The following is a 17,289-nucleotide window of genomic DNA, read 5'->3' on the forward strand; positions in this document are numbered from 1 at the left end:
GCATGTGCTATGATACTCGTATTTCCATTTAGGCCTATTAGCCTATTGTTTTCAATAAGAAACATTTAATGCATTCAACGCAGAAGTTTTAGGTTAAACATACCATCGGCAAAGTACAAGACGGTTAGGATTCATGAATTGCATTTCATTAACACATGTGTTTAATTAATTTATCAACATAGAACTAAATATATTATAGTACAATTTCCACATAGATATATGGATAATGTAAACTAGTTTTTGAATACAAAGACCTTTTTAATTAATTATCTTAATTTTATTCATAAGGCACCAATGATTCATCCAGTCAAAGCTTTCTGTGCTCCATGAAGTCGTGTAGATACAGTATTTCCCGTGGCCGTAAATTTTACCGCTTTGAATCCTTTCTGAAAAAGTTCTTAAAATTTTAACTAGAATTGCATTAAATTGTACCATTTATTATTTACTTTTTGTATTGACAGAGATTTTTGATCCAAAGTATATATCATCAATGGATGATAATTTTGTTCTGCACTTTACGCCATAAGGATAATTAGTCCGGCAGCATTCGTAATAACCCCATTATGATAATATCTATTCCATTCTCTTTACACCATTACCTCAACATAGGTCGCACGTCACAGGTGAATATTTATGTTCATTTTATGTTCATTACGTACATTTACAGTCATAACATAATATCTTTTAGAAATTAATGCTATGATATGGTGTGCGATTTTAATGATATGCTATTAGATTTCTTTGTAATGCTATGAGATTTGTATGCAAAAAAAAAAAATGATATTTAGGACTGAATTGAATGGTATGGTGTGCCATGCTATGATATTTTAACAAAAACGCCTCCAAACACAGATTTTCAAACTTTTTAAAGTAAAATGATAAGAAGCCAAAGATTACTTCTGATCCGGAATATGAACATTTATGTTTGAAAAAAATCATTAAGTTAAAATAGTTTTGAATGCTATGCTATGGTATGTTATAGTAAGACACAATTATGAGAATCTATGAGGTTGTATGCTATGGTATGATATTCCACTGCTATATATGGTATGATATTCCAATGCTATGGTATGATATTCCAATGCTAGGTACATATATGAGATTTCAATACTATATTATGGTTCATGTTGTAGACGATATGTTTGAAATGAATGTATAAGCTAATAGCAATATCATCTTGGGAGATTACAAAAAACAAATTATTTCTTTAATGCCCTTGTAAATAATTAATGATTGCAAACATCCGCGTCTATGCAAACAAATAATACATTTTCATTTAGTCTAGTTATATTTATATACTTAACCTCCCCAATTCTCTTCGTGTTCTTTCTCTCCAAATTCCTGCTCCTTCCCATCCTCCTGCTCTTCTTGATCTTCCTGCATTTCCCCATCCTCCTGCTCCTCCCCAGTTTTCTACTCCTGGATAGTAGTATCTCCTCGGTTTACCACTCATATTCTGTAAAATTCAAACGAGGAAGTAGGTATAAACTACCTACAATTAGTAAAATGGTGACGTTACAAAAACAAATATCAACATATGGAACTCCAATCGTAGATCACAATTGTTTATGTAATCCACAACTGAATACCGTTCCTGTTATACCTTTTAATAAACATTTGTTAAGATGAATATGTTGATAATATAGAGCTCTTAATTATATTATATCCAACAGGGTGGTAAAATACCAAAGCATGCCGTTTTTCACCATCTGTATATGAACACTTTGATATTTGCTGCAATAATACTTACAGGAATCATCTGTACACCTGTAACATTTACGTTGATTAGGAAAACTGAGACAAGTAGCAGGAAGATGAACTTCATCTAAAATATATCATTATTTTACAAATAATGCAATACGATTGACATATAAAAGAGTTTATTATCAACAGGCATGTTTGTCCTAGACGATGTCAAAGAAATATCATAATGATGTCAGGAATGCATTATATATGCTTTATATTTTAAACGCAATTCAATTACAACATTAAGCCTATTTGATTGTAAGACAGATGCCAAGCGAGTAAATTATATAAGAGCAACAAAATTTTTGTAAAATAAGTTGACATTGATTTAAAAGACAAGTAGCGTCTGCATGTGCTTAAATACAGGAGTCTACGATTATAAAAAAACAATAAAAAATAATAGGATTTCTTTTGAAAACGTAACAAATCACAAGTAACACCTTTTGAAAGTTAAACTTAAATAGACTTTCATGAACTGTTGCTCTTAGTGCACTTGTACAGGGATGATACAAATCATGGATACCACGACAAAAAATATCCAATGGTCCATACGATGTTGCTATGATAGAGTTTAACTGTATTTATATGTCTTTTAATTGTTAAAAAATAAGGTAGCACAAACCGCCTGTAAAACAATTTTTTGGATCTTTTTTTCTTAAAAAACTCGGAATATCGTTTTGATACTATGTAAAAGCCAATGTAAATATACTTCCTTTAAAAACAAAATAAATTCTACCTATTAATTTTTCAAAGCGGACAGAAAAATATATCGTATTTTGATCATTCTGCACCTCATTTGAATGAGGTTTGCATTTTTCTTCAATATACAGACTTCTACAGTACAGGCACCAAAGATTCCGTATTTTCCGCGTGCCCCCGCGGTCAAAATTGCAATGCAGTTTAAGATAAGAGTCTAATGTAAAAAAGCGTACTCTTGCGGAAGGGTCGTTCATCAAGCCAACACCGCAGCTAAAACAAAAGTTATCTCCATCGCCTGAAAAATTAATTGACTCAAACACGTAACTTTATATCATCTTACTAATTAAACTATTTAAAATTACTATAAAGAGTGATATTTTATTTAGTTTCTTGACGATGTATTTGTAAAATTCATTACAAATAATTCGTATCCTCTTAAAAATATTATAACTAGTTACGAACTAAGATTTTAATCTCTTTTTTTCTTTTTCAATCGTATAATATTAAGAAGACGTATTAATTTTTTTCCTGTTTTATTTATGTAAACTTTAGACTGGTTTAATTAAATTAATGAAATGCTTTGAAAATGCCGATTTATATCTGTGCGATCAATTTTAACAGACTGCCACCGAGTTTGCACACGAAGAATTACCCCTCCCCTTCCAAGAAAATACGCATTTACTTATGTAATTTAATTATATTCGTATGTTGTATGTATTTGAAGTTTTTAATCTACTTGTACACTGGCAATGTTTCCTGTACAAGTGACATAATACACGGCCAGGAAACCACCGCACAAAACACTGACCACGGTAAAATTAACACGAAGCAGTTTATGGCAATTTAGGTTTTCAGGTTGCCATCAGAGTAAGATTGATAATACTAAATTATTAATATTGTTCTTTTATTTCATATTGTATTAGAATTATCTCATTGATTTTTTTTTTATCAAAATCGACAATTCCATCATAGATATGAATAAGAAATAAATAAACACAAATCTTATTTTTATAAAAGGAATTTAAGACACCAGTGGATAATTAAAAAGAAACGCTTAATGTTCTCTTTAGCCAGTTATACAATAAACGACTGCAGATTCTAAGGAATGTTGAAGTTGATGTTCAAACAGAATCCAATGGACGATATATAAGTAATGCTGCAAGCAATTAAATTTAGTCCACACATAATTAAAGCTTGTTGTGTTTAAAATACGAAATTTGTATTCAAATGTAATTCCTTTCTAATTAAAGGTGAAGACCATATGCCTATGTATAATGTGTCCAGTATCTAAATGTACGTTTTACACAGTCTTTAATTATTGTAATATTAGCAAGCTCAAACATGATTTATCCATTTGAGGAGGTCAGCATATTTATGCGCGCTTATTAATAAACCAAAGATATATATGCACGGTAACTAACGTGATGTTAAATTCAAGCATTTTCGCTGTCTGAAATTAGCAAGATGCAGCCTAATTTAGTTCATTTTCTTAGCCGTAGACCGTTTGTGTAGTTAGTATCCTACCAATATCTAAATTTGTGTTTAATATTTATTTTGTATTGTGGGAAAAAAACCCAGCTCAGACATCATTTAGACATTTTTGAGGTTTTTTTTAATGTTTGTTTTATTTGAAACCAGAGAAAGATGGTTAAAGGTTCATCTTGCACAAAAATCAATAAACGTTGAATGAACACATGGCAAGGACAGTCTATTTATTAATGACCTCGAAACTTGTGTGTCCCTAATAAGTTAAAATAATAAAGAACCAAATGCGCATGTTTTTAAACTTAGATTCAATTTTGTTATAAAAATTTTTAAACGTAAGACTGTTTATACAATGTTAGAGATGGAAACAAATATTTCTGATTGATAATTGTTTCAATTATACTTTTGCTGGCAACTTGCTAAAACAACTAAGTTCATAGCTAAGTGGGCTCCAATATTCGTACTTTATTCAGACACAACATTTCAACTGATAATCACAAGAGAGAGATTTTCTAGTTTTATATAGAGTTCAGGGAATCAGTAAATCAGCAACGTATGTCAATAAACATATGTATATACATGCATGCGTGTATCTATATTTGTGCATAAATACTTATCAGTCCCCTTTTTAAAGTCATGTAGAATATTAAAACGTGGGTGCATTGCTAAATAGTGTGTGTGTGTGTCATTGAAATGGCGGCATTTCTTTGATGCCGGCAAAGCGACCAAGTGAATTCTAATGCGGTCGTACTGCAGGAGTACGTTGGGGGTATGTCTTTGATGCCGGCGATGCGACGAGCGTTTGAATTTAGCGAACTGCTGACAGAAACGAGCTATCTATTTGCTAAAAAAGCCGCTATTATTTCTATTTATAATAAAAATAAAACGGAAAACATTAAAATACATCATTTTAAAGATAAATCATTAAACAAAACAAAATTAAAAAAGAAAAGAAAAACTTTCGGCACGTTCTGGAGTTTTTTAAGCGTCTCTATCGAATAGTAACATTTAAAAGTTTCAAAAAAAAAAATTGAATAAAAAATTAAGGTTTTTCATTTCCTTCCGGTGACGACCGAAAGTAACGGCGGATGTTCGGATATGCAAAGGGCACTAGGGCTAACAACTTTCTATCACTACTGAAAATTTGAAAGTTTTATCTTAAATACTTTTCAAGAAAAACTGTGAACAAACAAAAACGTAAATTTTTAATATCTCGGTACCGGAAGTGACGACCAAAAAAAAAAATTTCGCGCAATTTTCTTACAAATTTTGTCATGAATAAGATCTGAAAGTTTCATGAAACTCGGCTGAAGCATTTTTGAGAAAATTTGACAAAAAAACCCAATAATAATAATAGTGAAAAAGAAACAAAGCAATAACAATAAGGTCTTCCGTTGGGAACTGAAGACCTTAATTATTATATTAAAAAAAAGGCGATAGATTTTCTCTTTTTCTTAATCCAAACAGTTACATATATTTGATAAGAGATATTCATTAAAATCCATGATTTCAGCATTATTATATAAATAAATTAAAAGCAATTTGATCGTTAACACAGCATGTTATGACAATGATGGTAAATTAAAAAGAAAAATTTACCGTTTTCTTTTGCCAGCGATACCACCAACAACTGCAGATGCTCAGGGCTGTGTAAGTTGGTGTAACAGAAACCAATGTTATATAACAAACGTTGAAGGCATGTAAATTTAGAACGGACTTGATTTAAACCTTTTTTGTATTTCATAATAAACTACATGTATTTCTCTTTATGTTGTTTTTAAGGCTAAAGCACATCTGTGAAAATATTATGTATTCATCATGTTATATAACTAACGTTAAAAAGATTTACAAATTAAAACAGACATAATTTAAACCTATTAGTCTTTCAAAATAAGCCACATGTACTCAAATTTAGTTTGGTTCAAGGCTAAAGCCCATCTGTGAAGATATAATGTATTTAGTATCTAAATATACGTTTAAACCATTGTTCAAATTGCGTAATATATAAAAGTTGAGACACGACTTATCCATTTGATAAGGTTTGTTTTTACATGCAAGCTTGTTACCAAACAAGGGATGGTTGTGCACAGGCTATCTTACATAATTTAAAATAATCAATATGCGCTGATTGAAGACAATCCAAGCTAAACAATGAAATTTAGAACCAACATGATTCAAACATTGTTTTGTGTAGACAAAAAGCAACACGCATCCAAAGGATCACTTGTATAATACAGTAATAGAGTTGACCAATAGGGCCGGTATTGGTTTCTGTCTTTACAAAAACCATATTTATTCCCGGGTGTTTGTTAAACGCGGAACCGAAAACTGAAAACGGAAAGCGGAACAGAATGGAATACAGAAAGTGTTACGTAATGTTATTTACTCGATAGATGTGTTAAACAAGTTATAAACGATATACTAATCGTAATTTTTTTAATATTGTTAAAACTGTTATTCATATTCAATTTAATTTATTTTAAAAATGTATGACTTTTTCTCAAATAACATTACATGCTTTGATCACTAGTCCAAGTTTATCAAACTAACAACATATCCAGCGCTCTATTCGGATTAAGTTGCAGGACTGTACAATTACGTAGGTAAACGTAAAGAAACTGTCATACCTAAATTACTAGGAATAGGTTATCTTAAGGTCAAGATCTAGTAAATGATTCCAGAGTATATGTTGGTGCTAGAACCATTATGACATCATAATTGATTTGAAGAATCTTCTTCCCGTACTTCACGGCCTGAAAGGAATTACAACGAAAATTAAACAATTTCTTGACATTCTATATTAAATCATGGGAAAAGTAATCCCGATACCTATATTTAATTTGACATCATTTTAAAAAAGGTGTCAAGAGCTTATTTAAGTGTGTTTTGGAGAGACTGTAGGCATTCCACATTCATTTATTTATTTGTCAAAAATGAATAAAACCCAAAATTTGTTCCTTATTTCCTTCATATATCATTGATAATGACAGTTTAAAACACGATTTTTCATTGTGTTTACCAAACATTTTAGCCTCGGTACACCCTATCAAACAAAGCTATTGTTATGAAGCATCATTCAAAGAATTTATATCTTAAATCTTATAAACCTGTAGTCACCTTTCATTTACTAGATCTTGACCGTAAACGATAGAAGATATAGACAATATCAGAAGAAAGAAAAGAGACTCTGACGGGCATCTAGAGCATTAGCGCCCAAAAAAATGATTCTGTTTTTGATTAAATGATCTTTAAAATAGGGAGACGAAAAGGTTAGGAAACTGGTGTTGCAGTCTTGACAATGATGGTGGATGTTTTTCGTCGGTCACGTTTTTTATATCAACATCTATTAATGAATTTTTAATTATTATGCATGAATCACTAAAAATTCAATGTTTTTTAAAACAAGTTTTAAAACAAAGATTGGAAGTCATTAAAAACACAACCAAACGCTCAACTAACTACCCTACACTATTATTCCAACAATGTTATAAATGGAAAATAATTAAAAAGTTATCTTATAAGCTTAATATTTGATCACTAGCGCGCATCATGGAATATGCCAACAGAGCAATTGCTAATCATAACGCCATTTTCACTAAATAATGTTGTTTATTTCTTAAGTGTTTAAGGTAATTATTCATACGTCACAAAACAACGTCTGACGTAATTCACGCGTTATTACGTCTTATCCGTGCCCGATCTAATTGAGACCTAACGATAAAAGGTTTATTTCAAAACAAAAAAATCAAGCTGACATAGAAATTGATGCAAAACAAATATATCAAAAATCCTGACAACTGCAACCAAATAGGCCTACCGGGGTATTATTCAGCAAAATAACATGACTGGGTTGTGTCGATTGTGTACTTGTTTTGAAAATATAGACCGCTTACTTTTGTCATGCATACACATCAATCCATTATAAGGTTGAATTTTATCCATTTTGTAAACATTAATTCCTGAAAGTCCATAAACATCCAAAATGAAATCGTGACCGAGATCTTTATTCAAGTGCAGAAGGGAGATAAAAACACAAGGGGAAATAATTCGACCCATATAATCTAATATAATCGTTATAGTTATATGCCTTGTAAACTTTTATTGATGGTGTCCTGGTTTACAGTTTTTATAACATTTTAGTTGCAGTTCACATGACATAAACAAATGCATGCTATACAAGACCGTCTTTTTAAGATGGTGATGAAGGAGATATTTCTGCTGCTGTATCCTATTTACAACTAAACGATTGTAGAGTATCAGCATGAGATAAGTCAGCACTCCAAGTACATAAAGTCATTCTAAATAGTTTCCCTGCATGTGTCAAACTCGGGTTTTTACCAACACGAGGGACCTTCAGAATCAAAAATCAGTAAACTGGTAAGTAGTTGTTCTTTTTGTTTTAAGGTGGTTACTTTTACCGATTCCAGAATTAGTCAAAATACCCAAAAATCACTTGTAGACTGATTGTCCAAGGACCAATTAGACTAACTGTTCACGGTACAATTAGATACCTTTCTACCTTTAATAATGATTTTAAAAAATTCCCAAAAATGTTGATAATTATTGAGTAAATCAGAGAAAAATCAATATCCGAAACAAACAACAACAACGAAGAAAAACTATTTCCTCAATGCGGTATAGATCCGAGTACCCTAAGATTTGTTGGCGGAAGTGTTGCATTCAATTATATAACTTTATCACGATACAAAAGATGTTATTGACAAATGTCTAAACATAAATCTTTAATCGATTCACATATGGTTTTCAATCACCGAGATAAATTTCAATTAGAATACACGATACTTATATTTTTAAACCAAAACATGTTTGAATGACGTAAGTTCTCCGTCTGGATAACTGCAGCTTTTGTTATATATCATTTATTGTACAAGTTACAACATCCAATCTTGCAGTGCTACATTACGTTCACAGTGTCATCTTCTCTTCTTAACTGGTGGTCGTTGGCTACATATTTCACAAACATAAGGTAATATTGCATTTAAAATATTTCTCATTGACTTAACAGGCTTATATTATAATGCGTTTGATTCTCTTCTTACTATATTTGTATATAATTTGAATACGACTCATATTCTGACTGCTTAAGAGTAAAACAGCCAAAGATGTACATATGACAATTTGGGTTGAAACAAAGCTTCCGTTGGATCGCAGTTGCATCAAATTGTTTCTAAAGTTCACATCACATTTTCCCGATATAAACGTAACGTCTTCTGTCATATAGTGGTTTTTTATTGTTTTTTTTTCTTTAAAAAACAAACATCTCTGCAATAATATAAAGTTTCACCTACTCACAATGTTTTTATTCACGGAAATTTTAAGTTCTCTTGAAAATTTCCATGCGGCATTAGCAATTACGTTTTAACTGCTATCTTTGTCCGAACCTATGGACTATAATTGTTAAATTTCCTCATCTTCTTTGCAATATAGCACAACTGACAACTTGTTTTAGCTGACAAATGCCATTGGAAATTATTTTCCTCAATTTAATCTAATTGATAATGCTATGATATAAGAACTACGAACGGAAGCATTGTCTAACCGTCACTAAAAGTCATTTTTGATAATTAACTAATGAAATTTATTTTTCTTTAAATAATGTATATATTTATGTAAAACTTTATAAAATATGAATAATTTAGTCAAACAAAGAGAGATAACTTTTTATATAGGGTTTAAATAGCTTGGTTAATGATATTTAGTAACGGAAAACTATTTTTTTTACCTCCCACCGATATAATAATCCCTTGGGGGGGGGGGGGTTATATACTGTTATTTAGCATATTCATACCAAAGGGTTTGTTGTTTCATGAGAGAGGGGGCATATGTCTGCAAACATTTTGCTTTTTAATGTTTAAGAAAATAATTAACTAATGTCAATAGAAATGAATATCTACTTTAATATATGACGTATACACATGTGAATATTACGTTTTATGCACATATGAACCCCAAAATAATATTTTCGTAACTCAAAGAGACCGATTTCGATGAAGAATTTTATAGACTCCCAATAAGCAAACCTTCCGTATAAAATAATAATTTGACTACATTTATTATTTTTGATATTAATCAATTAGATATTGTATAAACTTTTTTAGTGAATAGCTTTCTTTTTTAAGATATGACAGAAATTCCGAAATGTAGGCGGGAAACGGGCGTTAGCATTCGCAGTTCTTTGCAAAGGCAAATGTTCTAGCAACTTGTAGCTCAAGTTTTAACAACTTTTAAAAATGTTAATAAAAAGTGGTGACTTTAGTTCTGGGGGTAGAAAACGCTTAATGCAAAAAGCTTTGTTTAAAACTTCACTAAGTGTCTGTTTCTCTTATCACTGAACCTTTTTAGTCACAGCAAAGTTATTTTATACTCCATGCGACTTTGGCCGCGAATTAAGGGCTCGTTTTATTTTTCTTTATTTTTTTTTTTATTTTGATGTATCTTATCGGTCCTTCATTGAACATTCAACACGACCTTTTCACCCATCTTCTTGCTTTGATTCAATTTTTTGTTTATTCATTCATTAATACACCTGCATATGTTTAAAATATTCCCAGTTATCTCATGCTTGCATCCTTTTTTAAATAAATGTCTATATTGTAAGTGTTATATATATATATATATATATATATATATATATATATATATATATATATATATATATATATATATATATATATATATATATATATATATATATATATATATATAATCTTAACAATATGCAAAGGTAATTGTATGAGTTTAACAAGTATTTTGAAATGTTTGTATATGACTTCTACATAGATATTAATATATATGACTACAAAGCATTTTATTTATTTATGTATTTTTTTAATATTTTATCATCAAAGTTTAAAGGAACTTTAAATTTCACTTTTTTGTCTCCGATTTTGACGAAATTCTTGAAAAAAGGCCCCTTTTTTTACAAAAACTTTTTAAAAATCGCGGCTTATTTTCAAGGTTTCGTGTGGTATTTTTCTGTTGCACTATGGATATATATGAGTGTAAATTATCTCAGTAAGTTTGACAATATCCATCGTCTATTGCATATTAATAAGTAAATGGATTTTTTTCAATGATAGATACATCAATGTTAATTTAGATGACATTTTATTTTTCTTTTTTTTTTAAATCGGTAAGTTATGTGAAATAGAACTTAACACGTTTACTGTTGTCCGTTTTAGATGAAGCTCTTCCTCTTTCTACTCATTTCGTTGGTCCTTATCAACATTACATATACGGAACTACGTTCGGTACGAACGAAAAACTTACATCAGACGAAAATAATCTTTTCGCCACATGTTGACTTGCTAGGTCGTTTTTGTCTGTGTGAAATCAGTGTTGTATTTTTCAAGATATTGAAAATAAGAATATGTATAATTAACATAAAGTAACAATATTATTGTTCTGTATATATTGCAGGCTTTTGTAAAGAAACATGGACTGTTCAAACGCAGACTAGCTACCAGGTTTCGGTATGTATGGAGTAATACATCGTAAGTAACTTATTTTATCATAAAGAAAACATGTCATTAATTTAAATATTATTTCACTCAAAATACGTGCGTTAATTGATGCATTTCATTCAAATGTTCTGGTATTAAACTATTTTAAATATTTAAAAAAAAATGATAATTTGAAGTATGTGACCATTTATATAGCAATTTTGGCAAACGTGGGGTGGACGGACAAGCATCATTTAGGAGAGAAGAAGAAGGAAACAGAAGTGTGTAGCAATGATGTAAAGTATATATTTATTTTCATCATTTCTTTGAAGGCACCCTATCCATATTAGGACCGAGTTTTTTAACCTTGAATATCCATCATATGAAACACATTTTTGAGTAAAAGAAGAATTTACTGAAATAAATTATTTATTAACTAAGCAGTAATAAGTACGTAATTAGTGAAATTGTGTTGAGGTATATGGGAGAAGCACAATTTTAAAGATAAACACTAAGAATATGAATTAATGCTTTAATGGAAGTATGTATTTAATCATTATGAAAACAAAAATCATTGAAAATATTTATTTAGAATTAATTTCAACAGATTAAAAGCAACATAGACAACTCTTCAAGAACAGAAAAAAGGTCATTTATTAGATCGCATTCCTCTATTATATACAGATACTTAAACATGAAAATTATGTCCGATTATACTGAGTATTAAGCCCATAAATGCAAGCTATACATCCAGATTCATTAAAGTTTGGGCTATTATGGATTAGATACCTTAAATCTAGATAACTTTTCAATTTTTAGCTCACCGGAATAGAAGCTTTAAGTACTATTCTGACCACTGTTTTTTCCGTCCATCCGACTGTCTGTTACTTTTTTGTTTTTAAATTGAATGACTTCTATAGAACAACTGGGTCAAATTTTCTGAAAGTAACTACAAAACATTTTTTTGCAGGGAATTCAAAATTGATTAATTGTTAATGGATTTACTTATTTCAACAAAGACATGTATAGCTCATTTGTTATTTTCAGTTAAATATTTAATGATTGTTCAGTGCTACCTCGATATCAAAATAGACGAATAAATACACAAATATATTTCATTATCAATAAAAACAAAATGTACGCATTGAATGATAGTAACTTTTGTATCATTTTTATCTAAATGATTTTAAAAGATTAATATCAAATTCAACTGACTCATTCAAGTAAGTCATGACAGAACCAACGTCCTTGAACACTGTTTAATACATTCGATGTGTTTGCCTTTATAAATTGAATTAGTAGCTAATATTTGTTTTTGAAAATCTCTTCCATCTTTTAATCGAAATAAACAGTTGTTTATTTTTGGAGGTTTTTCTTGTCAACTATTACCTGATACAAGTTGTCAACACGACATCATCAATTCCTTACAAAAAATTATATTACTAGTATGTGTTAATGTGTCATTTAAATTGTTTTTCACGTTGTATTTCAGAAAGTAGTGACATTATCGAAACCATTATTTAGACACTGATCAATTTTTGGAGTCAATGTTTTTCCTGTAAAGGCGTTACTGCAAATAAACAAATAAGTGCAAACCGCTGTGATTTCTTGTATTCATTCTGATTATTCATGTCTTTTTTTTTAAACTTAGAAAAAAAGGATGCATTATATTTTGCAACCTCGACATGTATAAGTCGGGGAAGGTGTACAATTAAATAAAAAGAGAGTTATTTACGGTAGAAACCATTTTCTGATATAGATAGTGAATATTATGAGGAATCATACGGTTTATTTTGATTTAATTTCATTTAAAAATTTACCCCGATTTTTCAGACAAATAAAAACGTAGTTCATGTTATAAGTCAATAAATTTTACATAGAAGTAAATCAAGGGGTGAGTATTCAGTGCAGATTAACATCATACAGAATTAACCATCCAGAACATTGTCTTGTGTATTATTAAAGGGCATGCTCACAATTTTGATCAAATATTATTTTCCCGGGGTTTTTTCTATACATTACTACTGGTATGTAAAAATTAGACCCCTCCCCCCGTACCTCAAGGGATCATGATTTGAATAAAAACTGAATCTACACTACTTGAGGATGCTTCCATTCAAATAATTTTTCTGGCCAATTGGATTTTGGGAAGATGATTTTTTAAAGATACCAACAAATTTTTATAATTCTCTCCCTTTGAAAGAGGGTGTGGCCCTTAATTTTCACAAACCTGAATGCCCTTTATCTAAGGATAATTTTTGGCCCCATGCCAAGTCTGGTTGAAATCGGCCCAGTGGTTCTTGATTAAAAGCCGAAAATGTAAAAAGTTTACAAACAGACAGACAGACGGACACCAGATAAACAGTGATCAGAAAAGATCACTTAAGTTTTCAGCTCAGGTTAGCTAAAAAGCTTTAAAAGCTATAATATGTTACTCAATTCACCTGTTCTAGCTTTTGAATATTCAACCTTGGCATTTAAGCACCATCCATCTGGTATTAATACTTAATTCATTTTACATGCACACTGCACAACTAAGGACATAGACCAATTGCAATAGGTCACCTGAGTGACTCAGGTGACCAATTAAAAATCTTCATTAAATTTTGAACACCAAAATGTCTGTTCAATCACTGATACTGTGACAGGTATCAGGCCATCCAATTCACATGTAATGAAGCTTACCAGTCAAAACTTAAGAAAGAAGAGGACAAGAAAGAGAGAGAGAGAGAAAGAGAGAAAGAGAGAGAGAGAGAGAGAGAGAGAGAGAGAAAAAAAAGAAATTAAATGCAGAAAAAATAAAATCCAAAAATCAGTTAAAAAAATAAAATGAATTGCAATTTGTACATTTGTATTCATATTTGTTTTACCAAACAAAATTAAATTTGTTATAGCTATAAAATGCAGCAGTATAGGTCCAAAATTTTGATTTATCAGGCAAAGATTGAGCAGGACATTTTGTACATGAAGCAAACATTTTTTTCTGTATTTTTAATATAATCAGAAAAACTGATTTCAAGAGTTGCTCCCCTCCCTGCTTTTTTGATAACATAGGAAAAGGCATAGGGAAATCTAAGTCTAAGGTGAGTAAAGCCCCCCCCCCCGGATTTAGATATCAAGATTATTGAACATTTTGTTTTGTTTTGTTTGTGTGTCTATTTTTGTTTGTCTCAGGATCATTTCATTTCATATAAGTGTGTCCCCTTTCCAAATAAATGCTAAAATCTACTACACTGTCACAGGGATGTTTACACTTACCTTTACACAGCTGTAACAGTCTGGAATGCTCTAGATGCATCAACACCTATTATATATATACGAATTATCCTCTCCGTATGTTCATGTTCCAATTGACGCTGATTTTTTACTGACGGTTTGCTAGCTTGTCGATGGCGGATGCCATTGTGCTTGCAACGTCACACGACCAATAACACGCACGCAGCACTGTTAAGGCTTACTATGAAAATATCGGCGGATTTCATAAAACGGTGCATCTGTTATTACAAATCATTTTTGTAAAGTTATTTTATCATGAAGTAAATGTAACATAAAATGAAACAGTATAGTAAATGCTACTTTGTATGACACTTAGTGTGGTCCCCTGAATTGAAAGTCACGTGACATGTGTTGATAATTCTACCGAACAACATAAACAAATTTCAATATTACAAGGGCATACCCTTATTTGAATTAAAAATTCAAATGATAATTAAATTCTACTTTTCTCGTAGACTCTGAAAAGTGCTGCTGCTTTGTATAGAGTTCTTCTATTATTAGGATAAATATCAAAGAAATGTGCTCCCGTTGGAATTTAATATGACCTTCGCTTAAGATTTTACGTATTTATTAATTCATTCTATACATTTTTTCAAAGCAGCAGCACTTTATAATGTATTGAATATTCCCTTTATTTATATCCAAAAGATTGTAATGATCTGTTTAGTGTATGCCCTTGTAAAAAGTGGATTTAGATAGGCTTCCCGATGCCAAACACATCGAACTTGTACAGTTAACACTATAGAAAAGAGATAATACACGCTCTAAAAAATAATCACATGCTGAATCAAAACAAGCATAATAGATTGGATTTAATGGTATGATAATTGTTTTAAGATAATCTTCTGTTCATTTATAAAATGCATTTCTCCATGTTTAAAAATTGATTGATCCGCCTCTCTCTACACAAAATATGCATCAAAATTTACAGTATGACGTCACAACTACAAGTGCACCGCGATCAGTCAGTTGTTTATATTATCCCTGTTGGACTCATTTGACTACAAAGTTGCACGCATAGGAAATTACTTTATTTATTAGCATTTTTGACTTGTTGTTTCGTGTGATGTCATAGTCAACATTTTCCGTACTTTCTGGTCGGCGTGACCACAAAGTAATCCTTAACAGTGCTGAGCACCGTGGACAATGATAAATGAGGGGGGAGACAGACAGAGACAATTCGAGACATTAAAATGTTTTTAGACATCAAACTTTTTACACTCTGCTTTTCACCTAAATACCGTTAGTGATGATTCAGGTGAGACGTTGATTAGCCAAAGAAAGGTTTAACTTGCTGAAAAGGGAATAAAAGCTGTTCCTTCTTCGTATTTCTGATCCTAGGTTGGACTTGTCCGATCCTTGGTTAATTGTGTCCGATCCATGGTGAAAAAAAACTGCTTACAGTATAAATAAATGTTATTTATTATTTTTATCAAGTTTTAACATATTTTTTTTTCAAAAATATCATTTTATAAACCCCACTGATGTAACATTTACATTTCATCCTTATTTCGACATTAGCGGTATCGGGAACGTATTCAAAAGCCAAAGGGTGTCCGATGCTTGGTGAAATCACCCGAAATCTTTATTAGATAAAAAAAAAATTAAGACCAAATCAATAGTCAATCTCAGTACTTCCGTAATAATTACTTTATAACATTAAAAAATTAAACCTGCTAAATTGTAAATTTTATCATTTGAAAGTAATTAAATAAGCAACAATTAAGGGCTTCATTTTGAACATTAGTTATTTTTTGATATACCACTCCACTGAATGGCGGTCTGTACACAAATGTAAGCTTATGATCATAAACGCCTGGTTTTACATAGTCTAATATTTATTTTCTGTTTTATCTGATAATGATAGAGTAGCTAATTCCAAATAAATCGTTTTCCCAGTCTAAGTGGTGTGCGACCCCCCCCCCCCCCCACCCCCTTTTTTTTCTTTTTGAACACGAGGCTCGTGTACCATATGTATACACACCCAAGATACACAAATGAAAAGAACAGTAGTTTTGTTAGCTCTGTTTACCTGTTTCATTTTTTCGGATTATCCATGTTTGAAGAGATAATAATTTAATTCTGGTTGTAACGCGCTTTCTGACTGGCTTAAAAACTATTTTATTTCGTATAAAGAATGTTGCCTACGTCATAGTAAGACTAACGTCAAAAATGTATCCATACGCCTGACGATACGTTTGAATTTTGTACAATTTTACGTCATTTTAAAGATCAAATGACCATTTTGCATCTACAATGAAGAGTAAAAAAAAATAAATTATAAGGCATGAATTCAATATTTATTAGTTTTATACGATATAATATGGTTTGAAACAGTTTACGCTTTTTTATAAACCGCTTCGCGGTTTATAAAGTGTAAACTGCCCCAAACCATTTTATATCGTATAAAACAAATAAATATTGAATTCATTCCTTAATTATATAATTTAAAAAATGAATTATACATAAATCTGCCAATGCAAGTGTTTTAAGATATAAAATAATCGATAAAATGCTGACAAGAAAAGCAAATTTTACAATCCCTTTTAAGGAAATCGGAGTTTTACAAAATATGTACGGATACAAATTTTTAAAACTATAATACTAATCATAAGTACAT

The 17,289-nt window shown here is 30.7% G+C and overlaps 2 long non-coding RNA genes across 2 annotated transcripts in view; one reads left to right on the forward strand and one right to left on the reverse strand.

Annotated features, from left to right (window-relative positions):
* The window catches only part of LOC136273668 (uncharacterized), a 50,816-nt gene extending 45,126 nt beyond the window's left edge, over window positions 1-5,690 (reverse strand). The window contains exons 1-2 of the long non-coding RNA XR_010711874.1: window positions 5,530-5,690; window positions 1,751-1,825 (exon numbers count right to left, since the gene is read on the reverse strand). This is a non-coding gene — a long non-coding RNA (uncharacterized lncRNA). The remainder of the gene's footprint in view (window positions 1-1,750; window positions 1,826-5,529) is intronic.
* A 5,631-nt stretch (window positions 5,691-11,321) lies between these two features.
* LOC105332615 (uncharacterized) lies at window positions 11,322-12,980 on the forward strand. The gene is made up of 3 exons (XR_010711880.1): window positions 11,322-11,423; window positions 11,610-11,689; window positions 12,886-12,980. It is a non-coding gene; the product is annotated as an uncharacterized lncRNA (long non-coding RNA).
* The last annotated feature ends 4,309 nt before the right edge of the window (window positions 12,981-17,289 follow it).

The sequence above is a fragment of the Magallana gigas genome, chromosome 1, assembly GCF_963853765.1.
Source record: "Magallana gigas chromosome 1, xbMagGiga1.1, whole genome shotgun sequence".
In the NCBI taxonomy this organism is placed as follows: Eukaryota; Metazoa; Mollusca; class Bivalvia; order Ostreida; family Ostreidae; genus Magallana; species Magallana gigas.